Source organism: Rhinoderma darwinii (assembly GCF_050947455.1).
Source record: "Rhinoderma darwinii isolate aRhiDar2 chromosome 11 unlocalized genomic scaffold, aRhiDar2.hap1 SUPER_11_unloc_4, whole genome shotgun sequence".
NCBI lineage: Eukaryota > Metazoa > Chordata > Amphibia > Anura > Rhinodermatidae > Rhinoderma > Rhinoderma darwinii.
Window position 1 is genome coordinate 192,501 of NW_027461856.1, and position 17,500 is coordinate 210,000.

The following is a 17,500-nucleotide window of genomic DNA, read 5'->3' on the forward strand; positions in this document are numbered from 1 at the left end:
AAGGGGGTCAGCGGGAGCAAACTGCATCCCCATGCCCAGCCAGAGTTCCAGGGTGATTGCAGGTAGGTCCTGGTGGGGGGGCAGCGGGAGCAACTTGCATCCCCATGCCCAGCCAGAGTTCCAGGTTGATTGCTGGTAGGTCCCGGTGGGGTGGAAGGGGGTCAGCGGGAGCAAACTGCATCCCCATGCCCAGCCAGAGTTCCAGGGTGATTGCAGGTAGGTCCCGGTGGGGGGGCAGCGGGAGCAACCTGCATCCCCATGCCCAGCCAGAGTTCCAGGGTGATTGCAGGTAGGTCCCGGTGGGGGGGCAGCGGGAGCAACCTGCATCCCCATGCCCAGCCAGAGTTCCAGGCTGATTGCAGGTAGGTCCTGGTGGGGGGGCAGCGGGAGCAACTTGCATCCCCATGCCCAGCCAGAGTTCCAGGGTGATTGCAGGTAGGTCCTGGTGGGGGGCAGCGGGAGCAACTTGCATCCCCATGCCCAGCCAGAGTTCCAGGGTGATTGCTGGTAGGTCCCGGTGGGGGGGGCAGCGGGAGCAACCTGCATCTCCATGCCCAGCCAGAGTTCCAGAGTGATTGCAGGTAGGTCCCGGTGGGGGGGCAGCGGGAGAAACTTGCATCCCCATGCCCAGCCAGAGTTCCAGGGTGATTGCAGGTAGGTCCCGGTGGGGTGGAAGGGGGTCAGCGGGAGCAAACTGCATCCCCATGCCCAGCCAGAGTTCCAGGGTGATTGCTGGTAGGTCCCGGTGGGGTGGAAAGGGGGTCAGCGGGAGCAAACTGCATCCCCATGCCCAGCCAGAGTTCCAGGGTGATTGCAGGTAGGTCCCGGTGGGGGGGCAGCGGGAGCAACTTGCATCCCCATGCCCGGCCAGAGTTCCAGGGCCAGAGTGTGACGGCAGGCAGCATAGGCCGGGGCAAAGTTCCAAGGCGGCGTGGAGAGGACTAGGCCACAAGATAAGGGGATCCTTTCGTGAACAAACAGCAGTGAAAATACAAAGGCCCAAATGTCAAAGAATGGCATTTGTGCTACTGAAAGTGAAACATTTAAAATCAAGTGAAAGTGGGGTATGTTCACAAATGTCAGAGGCGGTGATGAGCAGCAGAGGCAGGCCGGGGCAGAGTTCCAGGGCTAGGAGTGTGACGGCAGGCAGCGTAGGCCGGGGCAGAGTTCCAGGGCGGTGGGGAGAGGACTAGGCCTCGAGATATGGAGATCCATTTGGTGACCAAGCAGCAGTGAAAATAGAAAGGCCCAAATGTCAAAGAATGACATTTCTGCTACTGAAAGTGAAACATTTGAAAGTGAAACATTTAAAATCAAGTTAAAGTGGGGTTTGTTCACAAATGTCAGAGGCGGTGGTGAACAGCAGGGGCAGGCCGGGGCAGAGTTCCAGGGCCAGGAGTGTGATGGCAGGCAGCGTAGGCCGGGGCAGAGTTCCAGGGCGGTGGGGAGAGGACTAGGCCTCATTCCAAGGAGATCCATTTGGTGACCAAACAGCAGTGACAATAAAAAGGCCCAAATGTCAAAGAATGACATTTCTGATACTGAAAGTGACACATTTAAAATCACGTTAAAGTGGGGTATGTTCAAAGAATGTCAGAGGCGGTAATGAGCAGCAGATGCAGGCCGGGGCAGAGTTCCAGGTGCCTGGAGTGTGAAGGCAGCACAGGCCGGGGCAGAGTTCCAGGGCCAGGGGTGTGACGGCAGGCAGCGTAGGCCGGGGCAGAGTTCCAGGGCGGTGGGGAGAGGACTAGGCCTCGAGATATGGAGATCCATTTGGTGACCAAGCAGCAGTGAAAATAAAAAGGCCCAAATGTCAAAGAATGGCATTTCTGATACTGAAAGTGAAACATTTAAAATCAAGTTAAATTGGGGTATGTTCAAAGAATGTCAGAGGCGGTAATGAGCAGCAGATGCAGGCCGGGGCAGAGTTCCAGGTGCCTGGAGTGTGAAGGCAGCACAGGCCGGGGCAGAGTTCCAGGGCCAGAGTGTGTGACGGCAGGCAGCGTAGGCCGGGGCAGAGTTCCAGGGCGGTGGGGAGAGGACTAGGCCTCAATCCAAGGAGATCCATTTGGTGACCAAGCAGCAGTGAAAATAAAAAGGCCCAAATGTCAAAGAATGACATTTCTGCTACTGAAAGTGAAACATTTGAAAGTGAACCATTTAAAATCTAGTTAAAGTGGGGTATGTTCAAAAATGTCAGAGTCGGTGGTGAACAGCAAAGGCAGGCCGGGGCAGAGTTCCAGGGCCAGAGTGTGACGGCAGCACAGGCCGGGGCAGAGCTCCAGGGCCAGAGTGTGTGACGGCAGGCAGCGTAGGCCGGGGCAGAGTTCCAGGGCGTTGGGGAGAGGACTAGGCCTCAAAATAAGGAGATCCATTTGGTGACCAAGCAGAAGTGAAAATAAAAAGGCCCAAATGTCAAAGAATGACATTTCTGCTACTGAAAGTGAAACATTTGAAAGTGAACCATTTAAAATCTAGTTAAAGTGGGGTATGTTCAAAAATGTCAGAGTCGGTGGTGAACAGCAAAGGCAGGCCGGGGCAGAGTTCCAGGGCCAGAGTGTGACGGCAGCACAGGCCGGGGCAGAGTTCCAGGGCCAGAGTGTGTGACGGCAGGCAGCGTAGGCCGGGGCAGAGTTCCAGGGCGGTGGGGAGAGGACTAGGCCTCAATTTAAGGAGATCCATTTGTTGACCAAGCAGCAGTGCAAATAAAAAGGCCCGAATGTCAAAGAATGACATTTCTGATACTGAAAGTGAACCATTTAAAATCAAGTTAAAGTGGGGTATGTTCACAAATGTCAGAGGCGGTGGTGAACAGCAGGGGCAGGCCGGGACAGAGTTCCAGGGCCAGAGTGTGACGGCAGGCAGTGTAGGCCGGGGCAGAGTTCCAGGGCGGTGGGGAGAGGACTAGGCCTCAATTTAAGGAGATCCATTTGTTGACCAAGCAGCAGTGCAAATAAAAAGGCCCGAATGTCAAAGAATGACATTTCTGATACTGAAAGTGAACCATTTAAAATCAAGTTAAAGTGGGGTATGTTCACAAATGTCAGAGGCGGTGGTGAACAGCAGGGGCAGGCCGGGACAGAGTTCCAGGGCCAGAGTGTGACGGCAGGCAGTGTAGGCCGGGGCAGAGTTCCAGGGTGGTGGGGAGAGGACTAGGCCTCAATTTAAGGAGATCCATTTGTTGACCAAGCAGCAGTGCAAATAAAAAGGCCCAAATGTCAAAGAATGACATTTCTGATACTGAAAGTGAACCATTTAAAATCAAGTTAAAGTGGGGTATGTTCAAAAATGTCAGAGGCGGTGGTGAGCAGCAGAGGCAGGCCGGGGCAGAGTTCCAGGGCCAGGGGTGTGACGGCAGGCAGCGTAGGCCGGGGCAGAGTTCCAGGGCGGTGGGGAGAGGACTAGGCCTCGACATAAGGAGATCCATTTGGTGACCAAACAGCAGTGAAAATAAATAGGCCCAAATGTCAAAGAATGACATTTCTGCTACTGAAAGTGAAACATTTAAAATCAAGTTAAAGTGGGGTATGTTCACAAATGTCAGAGGCGGTGGTGAACAGCAGGGGCAGGCCGGGGCAGAGTTCCAGGGCCAGGGTGTGACGGCAGGCAGCGTAGGCCGGGGCAGAGTTCCAGGGCGGTGGGTGAGAGGACTAGGCCTCAATCCAAGGAGATCCATTTGGTGACCAAGCAGCAGTGGGAAAATAAAAAGGCCCAAATGTCAAAGAATGACATTTCTGCTACTGAAAGTGAAACATTTGAAAGTGAACCATTTAAAATCAAGTTAAAGTGGGGTATGTTCAAAAATGTCAGAGGTGGTGGTGAGCAGCAGAGGCAGGCCGGGGCAGAGTTCCAGGGCTAGGAGTGTGACGGCAGGCAGCGTAGGCCGGGGCAGAGTTCCAGGGCGGTGGGGAGAGGACTAGGCCTCAATCTAAGGAGATCCATTTGGTGACCAAACAGCAGTGAAAATAAAAAGGCCCAAATGTCAAAGAATGACATTTCTGATACTGAAAGTGAAACATTTGAAAGTGAACCATTTAAAATCAAGTTAAAGTGGGGTATGTTCAAAAATGTCAGAGGCGGTGGTGAACAGCAAGGGCAGGCCGGGGCAGAGTTCCAGGGCCAGGGGTGTGACGGCAGGCAGCGTAGGCCGGGGCAGAGTTCCAGGGCGGTGGGGAGAGGACTAGGCCTCAATCCAAGGAGATCCATTTGGTGACCAAGCAGCAGTGAAAATGAAAAGGCCCAAATGTCAAAGAATGACATTTCTGATACTGAAAGTGAAACATTTGAAAGTGAACCATTTAAAATCAAGTTAAAGTGGGGTATGTTCAAAAATGTCAGAGGCGGTGGTGAACAGCAAGGGCAGGCCGGGGCAGAGTTCCAGGGCCAGGGTGTGACGGCAGGCAGCGTAGGCCGGGGCAGAGTTCCAGGGCGGTGGGTGAGAGGACTAGGCCTCAATCCAAGGAGATCCATTTGGTGACCAAGCAGCAGTGGGAAAATAAAAAGGCCCAAATGTCAAAGAATGACATTTCTGCTACTGAAAGTGAAACATTTGAAAGTGAACCATTTAAAATCAAGTTAAAGTGGGGTATGTTCAAAAATGTCAGAGGCGGTGGTGAGCAGCAGAGGCAGGCCGGGGCAGAGTTCCAGGGCTAGGAGTGTGACGGCAGGCAGCGTAGGCCGGGGCAGAGTTCCAGGGCGGTGGGGAGAGGACTAGGCCTCAATCTAAGGAGATCCATTTGGTGACCAAACAGCAGTGAAAATAAAAAGGCCCAAATGTCAAAGAATGACATTTCTGATACTGAAAGTGAAACATTTGAAAGTGAACCATTTAAAATCAAGTTAAAGTGGGGTATGTTCAAAAATGTCAGAGGCGGTGGTGAACAGCAAGGGCAGGCCGGGGCAGAGTTCCAGGGCCAGGGGTGTGACGGCAGGCAGCGTAGGCCGGGGCAGAGTTCCAGGGCGGTGGGGAGAGGACTAGGCCTCAATCCAAGGAGATCCATTTGGTGACCAAGCAGCAGTGAAAATGAAAAGGCCCAAATGTCAAAGAATGACATTTCTGATACTGAAAGTGAAACATTTGAAAGTGAACCATTTAAAATCAAGTTAAAGTGGGGTATGTTCAAAAATGTCAGAGGCGGTAGTGAACAGCAGAGGTAGGCCGGGGCAGAGTTCCAGGGCCAGGGGTGTCACGGCAGGCAGCGTAGGCCTGCGCAGAGTTCCAGGGCGGTGGGGAGAGGACTAGGCCTCAATCCAAGGAGATCCATTTGGTGACCAAGCAGCAGTGAAAATAAAAAGGCCCAAATGTCAAAGAATGACATTTCTGCTACTGAAAGTGAAACATTTGAAAGTGACACATTTAAAATCAAGTTAAAGTGGGGTATGTTCAAAAATGTCAGAGGCGGTAGTGAACAGCAGAGGTAGGCCGGGGCAGAGTTCCAGGGCCAGGGGTGTCACGGCAGGCAGCGTAGGCCGGGGAAGAGTTCCAGGGCGGTGGGGAGAGGACTAGGCCTCAATCCAAGGGGATCCATTTGGTGACCAAGCAGCAGTGAAAATGAAAAGGCCCAAATGTCAAAGAATGCCATTTCTGCAACTGAAAGTGAAACATTTGAAAGTGACACATTTAAAATCAAGTTAAAGTGGGGTATGTTCAAAAATGTCAGAGGCGGTAGTGAACAGCAGAGGTAGGCCGGGGCAGAGTTCCAGGGCCAGGGGTGTCACGGCAGGCAGCGTAGGCCGGGGAAGAGTTCCAGGGCGGTGGGGAGAGGACTAGGCCTCAATCCAAGGGGATCCATTTGGTGACCAAGCAGCAGTGAAAATGAAAAGGCCCAAATGTCAAAGAATGCCATTTCTGCAACTGAAAGTGAAACATTTGAAAGTGACACATTTAAAATCAAGTTAAAGTGGGGTATGTTCAAAAATGTCAGAGGCGGTAGTGAACAGCAGAGGTAGGCCGGGGCAGAGTTCCAGGGCCAGGGGTGTCACGGCAGGCAGCGTAGGCCTGCGCAGAGTTCCAGGGCGGTGGGGAGAGGACTAGGCCTCAATCCAAGGAGATCCATTTGGTGACCAAGCAGCAGTGAAAATAAAAAGGCCCAAATGTCAAAGAATGACATTTCTGCTACTGAAAGTGAAACATTTGAAAGTGAAACATTTAAAATCAAGTTAAAGTGGGGTATGTTCACTTAATTCAGAGGCGGTGGTGAGCAGCAGAGGCAGGCCGGGGCAGAGTTCCAGGGCCAGGGGTGTGACGGCAGGCAGCGTAGGCCGGGGCAGAGTTCCAGGGCGGTGGGGAGAGGACTAGGCCTCAAAATAAGGAGATCCATTTGGTGACCAAGCAGCAGTGAAAATAAAAAGGCCCAAATGTCAAAGAATGACACTTTTAATACTGAAAATGAAACATTTAAAATCAAGTTACAGTGGGGTTTGTTCAAAAAATGTCAGAGGCGGTGGTGAGCAGCAGAGGCAGGCCGGGGCAGAGTTCCAGGGCCAGAGTGTGACGGCAGGCAGCACAGGCCGGGGCAGAGCTCCAGGGCCAGGGGTGTGACGGCAGGCAGCGTAGGCCGGGGCAGAGTTCCAGGGCCAGGGTGTGATGGCAGGCAGCGTAGGCCGGGGCAGAGTTCCAGGGCGGTGGGGAGAGGACTAGGCCTCGATCTAAGGAGATCCATTTGGTGACCAAACAGCAGTGAAAATAAAAAGGCCCAAATGTCAAAGAATGACATTTTTGATACTGAAAGTGAACCATTTAAAATCAAGTGAAAGTGGAGTACGTTCAAAAATGTCAGAGGCGGTGGTGAACAGCAGGGGCAGGCCGGGGCATAGTTCCAGGGCCAGAGTGTGACGGCAGCACAGGCCGGGGCAGAGCTCCAGGGCCAGAGTGTGACGGCAGGCAGCATAGGCCGGGGCACAGTTCCAGGGCCAGAGTGTGACGGCAGGCAGCGTAGGCCGGGGCAGAGTTCCAGGGCGGTGGGGAGAGGACTAGGCCTCGAGATAAGGTGATCCATTTGGTGACCAAGCAGCAGTGGAAATAAAAAGGCCCAAATTTCAAAGAATGACATTTTTGATACTGAAAGTGAAACATTTAAAATCAAGTTAAAGTGGGGTACGTTCAAAAATGTCAGAGGCGGTAATGAGCAGCAGAGGCAGGCCGTGGGCACAGTTCCAGGGCCAGAGTGTGACGGCAGCACAGGCCGGGGCAGAGTTCCAGGGCCAGAGTGTGACGGCAGGCAGCATAGGCCGGGGCACAGTTCCAGGGCCAGAGTGTGACGGCACGCAGCGTAGGCCGGGGCAGAGTTCCAGGGCGGTGGGGAGAGGACTAGGCCTCGAGATAAGGAGATCCATTTGGTGACCCAACAGCAGTGAAAATAAAAAGGCCCAAATGTCAAAGAATGACATTTCTGCTACTGAAAGTGACACATTTAAAATCAAGTGAAAGTGGGGTATGTTCAAAAAATGTCAGAGGCGGTAATGAGCAGCAGAGGCAGGCCGGGGCACAGTTCCAGGGCCAGAGTGTGACACTGTCCGCCGATAGATAACCCTTTGCACATTATCGTCATCATCATTATCAGCAGCAGTTGCTGTCAGCCAGCTCCAGAGTGTATGAGCGGCGTGTGCTGCCCATTGCAGCCCAGGGTAGAGGAGCCGTGTGCAAGCTGTGCATGCCCGGGGGCAACAGTGTATGAGCTCCTCAGCGCCAGCGGGGGGGGGGGGGGGGGTCCCACTATGTCCCAAGCCGCCTGACATGTACTTCCGGTCGGTTAGGAGGTGGCATGTCAGCTGGGCTGTCAGCCAGCTCCAGAGTGTATGAGCGGTGTGTGCCTGCACCCGTGGGGGGGGGGGGGGGGGGGGGGGATACAGGAGCCATGGGGAAGCTGTGCAAGACCGGGGGCAGCCGTGTACGAGCTCCGCAGCGCCCCTTGTGGACTTCCAGGGCAAGAGCGGTATGAGCGGCAAAGTCATGCCGACCTCCTGGAAGTCCCCGTCGGCCTCGCTCGCGGGTCGGTCCCGCTGGTTTTTTTACCTTCTTAATAAAAAAACTTTTTTTTTTTATGGTATTTTCTGAAGCCTCAAGCCCACCTGCATTTGCACGAGCAAGGCCACCTCGGTGACTCCTACCGAAAGCGGCCGGGAGCCATCTCCGTGTACGAGCGGCGTGTGCGGCGTGTGCCTGCCTATTGCACCCGTGGGGGGATAGAGGAGCCTTGTGGAAGCTGTGCCAGCCCGGGGGCAGCCCTGTACGAGCTCCACAGCGCCCGCGGCGAGTCCCGCCGTGTCCACCCGGCTGCCAAGCACTTCCGGTCCGCGAGTGATGCATGACAGCGGCCGGGAGCCAGCTCCGCCTATCAGCGGCGGTGTGCCTGCCTTCTGCACCCGTGGGGGGATAGAGGGGCCCCGTGGGAGCTGCTGCATGCCGGCAGCTTCCTTGTGGGAGCTCCACAGCGCCCGCGGTCCTCGGCGGACTTCCAGGGCAAGAGCGGTATGAGCGGCCACCTCATGCCGACCTCCTGGAAGTCCCCGTCGGCTTAGCTCGCGGGTCGGTCCCGCTGTTTTTTTTTTTACCTTCTTAATAAAAAAATCTTTTTTTTTTTATGGTACTTTCGGAAGCCTCAAGCCCACCTGCAGTTGCACGAGCAAGGACACCTCGGTGACTCCTACCGAAAGCGGCCGGGAGTCATCTCCGTGTACGAGCGGCGTGTGCGGCGTGTGCCTGCCTATTGCACCCGTGGGGGGATAGAGGAGCCATGGGGAAGCTGTGCCAGCCCGGGGGCAGCCCTGTACGAGCTCCACAGCACCCGCGGCGAGTCCCGCCGTGTCCACCCGGCTGCCAAGCACTTCCGGTCCGCGAGTGATGCATGACAGCGGCCGGGAGCCAGCTCCGCCTATCAGCGGCGGTGTGCCTGCCTTCTGCACCCGTGGGGGGATAGAGGGGCCCCGTGGGAGCTGCTGCATGCCGGCAGCTTCCTTGTGGGAGCTCCACAGCGCCCGCGGTCCTCGGCGGACTTCCAGGGCAAGAGCGGTATGAGCGGCCACCTCATGCCGACCTCCTGGAAGTCCCCGTCGGCTTAGCTCGCGGGTCGGTCCCGCTGTTTTTTTTTTTACCTTCTTAATAAAAAAATCTTTTTTTTTTTATGGTACTTTCGGAAGCCTCAAGCCCACCTGCAGTTGCACGAGCAAGGACACCTCGGTGACTCCTACCGAAAGCGGCCGGGAGTCATCTCCGTGTACGAGCGGCGTGTGCGGCGTGTGCCTGCCTATTGCACCCGTGGGGGGATAGAGGAGCCTTGTGGAAGCTGTGCCAGCCCGGGGGCAGCCCTGTACGAGCTCCACAGCACCCGCGGCGAGTCCCGCCGTGTCCACCCGGCTGACAAGCACTTCCGGTCCGCGAGTGATGCATGACAGCGGCCGGGAGCCAGCTCCGCCTATCAGCGGCGTGTGCCTGCCTTCTGCACCCGTGGGGGGATAGAGGGGCCCCGTGGGAGCTTGTGGATGCCGGCAGCTTCCTTGTGGGAGCTCCACAGCGCCCGCGGCGAGTCCCGTCGTGTCCACCCGGCTGCAAAGCACTTCCGGTCCGCGAGTGATGCATGACAGCGGCCGGGAGCCAGCTCCGCCTATCAGCGGCGGTGTGCCTGCCTTCTGCACCCGTGGGGGGATAGAGGGGCCCCGTGGGAGCTGCTGGATGCCAGCAGCTTCCTTGTGGGAGCTCCACAGCGCCCGCGGTCCTCTGCGGACTTCCAGGGCAAGAGCGGTAGGAGCCTCCACCTCATGCCGACCTCCTGGAAGTCCCCGTCGGCCTAGCTCGCGGGTCGGTCCCGCTGTTTTTTTTTTTACCTTCTTAATAAAAAAACTTTTTTTTTTTATGGTATTTTCCGAAGCCCCAAGCCCCCCTGCATTTGCACGAGCAAGGCCACCTCGGTGACTCCTACCGAAAGCGGCCGGGAGCCATCTCCGTGTACGAGCGGCGTGTGCGGCGTGTGCCTGCCTATTGCACCCGTGGGGGGATAGAGGAGCCTTGTGGAAGCTGTGCCAGCCCGGGGGCAGCCCTGTACGAGCTCCACAGCACCCGCGGCGAGTCCCGCCGTGTCCACCCGGCTGACAAGCACTTCCGGTCCGCGAGTGATGCATGACAGCGGCCGGGAGCCAGCTCCGCCTATTAGCGGCGGTGTGCCTGCCTTCTGCACCCGTGGGGGGATAGAGGGGCCCCGTGGGAGCTTGTGGATGCCGGCAGCTTCCTTGTGGGAGCTCCACAGCGCCCGCGGCGAGTCCCGTAGTTCACCCGCCCGACATGCACTTCCGGTCCGCGACGGACTTCCAGGGCTCAAGCGGTAGGTGCGGCCACCTCATGCCGACCTCCTGGAACTCCCCCTCGGCCTGGCTCGCGTGTCTGTCTTCATTCACGTTTTGGAGGAAAAACCCTATGAGGTTTTTATTTTGGCCTTCAGCCAAGCAGCAGTTCCAGGAGGCCGGGCATTTTGGCACCTCCCACCGGTGTAATTGGCGAGGTGACACTTTTAGGGGTGTGAACATCTCCTACGCCTGAAATACTGTGAGAGGGAGAACTTGCTCCGCCTCCCAAGTCCAACACTTCCAGGACGAGAGGAGGGCGGGAGGCGTTCCCGGCTTAGGCCGAATGCTGCTTCCACGGCGATAGCGGCACCAAGCCGCCCTCTCACGCCGCTGCCCTGGATGTCCCCGTCGGCCTCGCTCGCTGGTCGGGTCCGGTGTTTTTTTACCTTCTTAATAAAAAAATATTTTTTTTTTTTATGTTATTTCCTGAAGCCCCAAGCCCACCTGCAGTTGCACGAGCAAGGCCACCTCGGCAACTCCTACCGAAAGCCGTGAACGAGGAAGTACAAACGGGAGCTGCTCCCGTTCCAAGCCGAGAAGGACTTCCATGGTGTGACCGGTAGGTAGTGGCACCTCCTGCCGTCCTCCTGGAAGTCCCCGTCGGCCTGGCTCACGGCTCGGTCCCGCTGTGAGTTTTACCTTCATAATAAAAAAACACTTTTTTTTTTTATGGTATTTTATGAAGTCCCAAGCCGACCTGCAGTTGCAGGAGCTCGGCCACCTCGGCAACTCCTACCGAAAGCCGTGAACGAGGAAGTACAAACGGGAGCTGCTCCCGTTCCAAGCCGAGAAGGACTTCCATGGTGTGACCGGTAGGTAGTGGCACCTCCTGCCGTCCTCCTGGAAGTCCCCGTCGGCCTCGCTCGCAGGTCTGTCTTCATTGACGTTTTGGAGAAAAAACCCTATGAGGTTTTTATTTTGGGCCTCAGCCGGGCAGCAGTTCCATGAGCCCGGGTACTTTGGCACCTTACCCCGGTGTATTTGAGGTGGTGACACTTTTAGGGGTGTGAATATCTCCTTCACCTGAAATCCTGTGAGAGGGCATCTAGGTTTTGAGTTCCAAGTCCCAACGGTTCTTCCTAGCGGGAAGTCCTAACCGTTCCTGGCCGAGAGTGACTTCCAGGGTTTGAGCAATAGGTACCGGCCTGCCCTCTCACGGTGCCTCCTGGAAGTCCCCGTCGGCCTCGTTCGCTGGTCGGTCCGCTGCACCTTAACTTCCATGAAAGAAGTTTGGTGCATTCTTTCTGGAGTCCCAGGCCGACCAGCAGTTGCAGGAGCTCGGCCAGCTCTGTGACTCCAACCGAGTACCGTGAAGGAGGACGTGCTGCACGTTCTTGCGGGAGCTGCACCTGGTCCAACCCGAGAAGGACTTCCATGGTGTGACCGGTATGTAGTGGCACGTCATGCCGGCCTCCTGGAAGTCCCCGTCGTCCTCGCTCGCTGGTCGGTCCGCTGCACCTGAACTTCCACGAAATAACTTTGATGCATTCTTTCTGGAGTCCCAGGCCGACCAGCAGTTGCAGGAGCTCGGCCACCTTGGCGGCTCCAACCGAACACCTTGAAGGAGGACGTGCTGCACGTTCTAGCAGGAGCTGCACCTGGTTCAAACCGAGAAGGACTTCCATGGTGTCACCGGTATGTAGTGGCACGTCATGCCGGCCTCCTGGAAGTCCCCGTCGGCCTCGTTCGCTGGTCGGTCCGCTGCACCTGACTTTCCATGAAAGAACTGTGGTGCATTCTTTCTGAAGTCCCAGGCCGACCAGCAGTTGCAGGAGCTCGGCCACGGTGGTGAGTCCAACCGAGTACTGTGAAGGAGGACGTGCTACACGTTCTAGCGGGAGCTGTACCTGGTTCAACCCGAGAATGACTTCCATGGTGTGACCGGTATGTAGTGGCACGTCATGCCGGCCTCCTGGAAGTCCCCGTCGGCCTCGCTCGCAGGTCTGTCTTCATTGACGTTTTGGAGGAAAAACCCTATGAGGTTTTTATTTTGGGCTTCAGCCGGGCAGCAGTTCCAGGAGCCCGGGTACTTTGGCACCTTACCCCGGTGTATTTGAGGTGGTGACACTTTTAGGGGTGTGAATATCTCCTTCACCTGAAATCCTGTGAGAGGGCATTTCTGCTCCGCGTTCCAAGTCCTAACGGTTCTTCCTAGCGGGAAGTCCTAACCGTTCGTGGCCGAGAAGGACTTCCAGGGAGTGACCGGTATGTAGTGGCACGTCATGCCGGCCTCCTGGAAGTCCCCATCGGCCTTGCTCCCTGGTCGGTCCGCTGCACCTGAACTTCCACGAAAGAACTTTGGTACATTCTTTCTGGAGTCCCAGGCCGACCAGCAGTTGCAGGAGCTCGGCCACGGTGGTGAGTTCAACCGAGTACTGTGAAGGAGGACGTGCTGCACGTTCTAGCGGGAGCTATACCTGGTTCAACCCGAGAAGGACTTCCATGGTGTGACCGGTATGTAGTGGCACGTCATGCCGGCCTCCTGGAAGTCCCCGTCGGCCTCGTTCGCTGGTCGGTCCGCTGCACCTGACTTTCCATGAAAGAACTGTGGTGCATTCTTTCTGAAGTCCCAGGCCGACCAGCAGTTGCAGGAGCTCGGCCACGGTGTTGAGTCCAACCGAGTACTGTGAAGGAGGACGTGCTACACGTTCTAGCGGGAGCTGTACCTGGTTCAACCCGAGAAGGACTTCCATGGTGTGACCGGTATGTAGTGGCACGTCATGCCGGCCTCCTGGAAGTCCCCGTCGGCCTCGTTCGCTGGTCGGTCCGCTGCACCTGACTTTCCATGAAAGAACTGTGGTGCATTCTTTCTGAAGTCCCAGGCCGACCAGCAGTTGCAGGAGCTCGGCCACGGTGTTGAGTCCAACCGAGTACTGTGAAGGAGGACGTGCTACACGTTCTAGCGGGAGCTGTACCTGGTTCAACCCGAGAAGGACTTCCATGGTGTGACCGGTATGTAGTGGCACGTCATGCCGGCCTCCTGGAAGTCCCCGTCGGCCTCGCTCGCAGGTCTGTCTTCATTGACGTTTTGGAGGAAAAACCCTATGAGGTTTTTATTTTGGGCTTCAGCCGGGCAGCAGTTCCAGGAGCCCGGGTACTTTGGCACCTTACCCCGGTGTATTTGAGGTGGTGACACTTTTAGGGGTGTGAATATCTCCTTCACCTGAAATCCTGTGAGAGGGCATTTCTGCTCCGCGTTCCAAGTCCTAACGGTTCTTCCTAGCGGGAAGTCCTAACCGTTCGTGGCCGAGAAGGACTTCCAGGGAGTGACCGGTATGTAGTGGCACGTCATGCCGGCCTCCTGGAAGTCCCCATCGGCCTTGCTCCCTGGTCGGTCCGCTGCACCTGAACTTCCACGAAAGAACTTTGGTACATTCTTTCTGGAGTCCCAGGCCGACCAGCAGTTGCAGGAGCTCGGCCACGGTGGTGAGTTCAACCGAGTACTGTGAAGGAGGACGTGCTGCACGTTCTAGCGGGAGCTATACCTGGTTCAACCCGAGAAGGACTTCCATGGTGTGACCGGTATGTAGTGGCACGTCATGCCGGCCTCCTGGAAGTCCCCGTCGGCCTCGTTCGCTGGTCGGTCCGCTGCACCTGACTTTCCATGAAAGAACTGTGGTGCATTCTTTCTGAAGTCCCAGGCCGACCAGCAGTTGCAGGAGCTCGGCCACGGTGTTGAGTCCAACCGAGTACTGTGAAGGAGGACGTGCTACACGTTCTAGCGGGAGCTGTACCTGGTTCAACCCGAGAAGGACTTCCATGGTGTGACCGGTATGTAGTGGCACGTCATGCCGGCCTCCTGGAAGTCCCCGTCGGCCTCGCTCGCAGGTCTGTCTTCATTGACGTTTTGGAGGAAAAACCCTATGAGGTTTTTATTTTGGGCTTCAGCCGGGCAGCAGTTCCAGGAGCCCGGGTACTTTGGCACCTTACCCCGGTGTATTTGAGGTGGTGACACTTTTAGGGGTGTGAATATCTCCTTCACCTGAAATCCTGTGAGAGGGCATTTCTGCTCCGCGTTCCAAGTCCTAACGGTTCTTCCTAGCGGGAAGTCCTAACCGTTCGTGGCCGAGAAGGACTTCCAGGGAGTGACCGGTATGTAGTGGCACGTCATGCCGGCCTCCTGGAAGTCCCCATCGGCCTTGCTCCCTGGTCGGTCCGCTGCACCTGAACTTCCACGAAAGAACTTTGGTACATTCTTTCTGGAGTCCCAGGCCGACCAGCAGTTGCAGGAGCTCGGCCACGGTGGTGAGTTCAACCGAGTACTGTGAAGGAGGACGTGCTGCACGTTCTAGCGGGAGCTATACCTGGTTCAACCCGAGAAGGACTTCCATGGTGTGACCGGTATGTAGTGGCACGTCATGCCGGCCTCCTGGAAGTCCCCGTCGGCCTCGTTCGCTGGTCGGTCCGCTGCACCTGACTTTCCATGAAAGAACTGTGGTGCATTCTTTCTGAAGTCCCAGGCCGACCAGCAGTTGCAGGAGCTCGGCCACGGTGTTGAGTCCAACCGAGTACTGTGAAGGAGGACGTGCTACACGTTCTAGCGGGAGCTGTACCTGGTTCAACCCGAGAAGGACTTCCATGGTGTGACCGGTATGTAGTGGCACGTCATGCCGGCCTCCTGGAAGTCCCCGTCGGCCTCGTTCGCTGGTCGGTCCGCTGCACCTGACTTTCCATGAAAGAACTTTGGTGCATTCTTTCTGAAGTCCCAGGCCGACCAGCAGTTGCAGGAGCTCGGCCAGCTTGGCGACTCCAACCCGAGTACCTTGAAGGAGGACGTGCTGCACGTTCTAGCGGGAGCTGCACCTGTTCCAACCCGAGAAGGACTTCCATGGTGTGACCGGTATGTAGTGGCACGTCATGCCGGCCTCCTGGAAGTCCCCGTCGGCTTCGCTCGCAGGTCTGTCTTCATTGACGTTTTGGAGGAAAAACCCTATGAGGTTTTTATTTTGGGCTTCAGCCGGGCAGCAGTTCCAGGAGCCCGGGTACTTTGGCACCTTACCCCGGTGTATTTGAGGTGGTGACACTTTTAGGGGTGTGAATATCTCCTTCACCTGAAATCCTGTGAGAGGGCATTTCTGCTCCGCGTTCCAAGTCCTAACGGTTCTTCCTAGCGGGAAGTCCTAACCGTTTGTGGCCGAGAAGGACTTCCAGGGAGTGACCGGTATGTAGTGGCACGTCATGCCGGCCTCCTGGAAGTCCCCATCGGCCTTGCTCGTTGGTCGGTCCGCTGCACCTGAACTTTCACGAAAGAACTTTGGTACATTCTTTCTGGAGTCCCAGGCCGACCAGCAGTTGCAGGAGCTCGGCCACGGTGGTGAGTTCAACCGAGTACTGTGAAGGAGGATGTGCTGCACGTTCTAGCGGGAGCTATACCTGGTTCAACCCGAGAAGGGCTTCCATGGTGTGACCGGTATGTAGTGGCACGTCATGCCGGCCTCCTGGAAGTCCCCGTCGGCCTCGTTCGCTGGTCGGTCCGCTGCACCTGACTTTCCATGAAAGAACTGTGGTGCATTCTTTCTGAAGTCCCAGGCCGACCAGCAGTTGCAGGAGCTCGGCCAGCTTGGCGACTCCAACCCGAGTACCTTGAAGGAGGACGTGCTGCACGTTCTAGCGGGAGCTGCACCTGTTCCAACCCGAGAAGGACTTCCATGGTGTGACCGGTATGTAGTGGCACGTCATGCCGGCCTCCTGGAAGTCCCCGTCGGCCTCGCTCGCAGATCGGTCTTCATTGACGTTTTGGAGGAAAAACCCTATGAGGTTTTTATTTTGGGCTTCAGCCGGGCAGCAGTTCCAGGAGCCCGGGCACTTTGGCACCTTACCCCGGTGTATTTGAGGTGGTGACACTTTTAGGGGTGCGAATATCTCCTTCACCTGAAATCCTGTGAGAGGGCATTTTGGTTTCGTGTTCCAAGTCCCTACGGTTCTTCCTAACGGGAAGTCCTAACCGTTCGTGGCCGAGAGTGACTTCCAGGGTGTGAGCGATAGGCACCGGCCCTCTCATGGTGTCTCCTGGAAGTCCCGGTCGGCCTCGTTCGCTGGTCGGTCCGCTGCACCTGAACTTCCACGAAATAACTTTGGCGCATTCTTTCTGGAGTCCCAGGCCGACCAGCAGTTGCAGGAGCTCGGCCAGCTTGGTGACTCCAGCCGAGTACCGTGAAGGAGGACGTGCTGCACGTTCTAGCGGGAGCTACACCTGGTCCAACCCGAGAAGGACTTCCATGGTGTGACCGGTATGTAGTGGCACATCATGCCGGCCTCCTGGAAGTCCCCGTCGGCCTCTGCCACCTGTCGTTAAGCTGTGAGAGGAGCACGTGCTCCCGCGCCGTTTGAGTCTTTGGAATTTGTCCAAGACTCCTCAGATCGATCTGGCTCCCCGCGACCCGGCGGCGGAGGGACCACTCGCTCGGCAGTGCTTTGGAGCCCTGTCGGTTACGGCGAGCGCGTCTTCCTCCCACACCGTCCGGGTCTGTTTCGCCCCCGGCCACCTACGGCCGGTGTCCCAAAAAGCCCGGCGGTCCTGCTAAAGGCGGGTGCCGGTACCTCTCGCTCCCGCGAGGTGCGTTTGCTCAGTGCTGCTTCTATCACTCTAAAAGGCGTCCGAGAGTGTGCTGGTGTCGCCGGAGCCCGAGGCACGAGAGAAAGCTTTAAACGACGGGGAGGCAGTGACCGCCCCCGTATGTCCGCTGCTCGCAAGGGCCTCTCTAGCCGAGGTGCTCCCAGGCGCACCCGCGCATGGGGCACGGTTGTTTCTCGCAAGTAGTCCAAAGCCGTCTTCTGCCTCGCCCGAGGCTGGAAGTGTCGGCGTGGCTCCCGCATGCAAGCCACACGCGGCTCCACGGTGGCTTCCCTCCCCCCCTCTCCGGAGGGGGGCGGCCCCATCCCATGTGAAGCCGCTAAGCCGCCGGGAAAGCGGCCTCGGTTCCCCGTTGGGCGACAAAGGCGTCCTCCTCGGCACTTTGCGAGCTGGGCCGCCGGAGAGAGCAGTTAACCCGGATTGTCGAGGTTGTCGTTGCCTTTGTCCCATATTACCTAAGCCTGGTCCTTGTTACCTTACTGGTAAGGGTTAGGGACGCTGAGCGCGCTCCATCTTCTCGGCTCTATGTTGGGCTCTCTCTAAACAGGTCCTCGACTTAAGACCGCCCGATCTTCGTAGGCGCCCTTC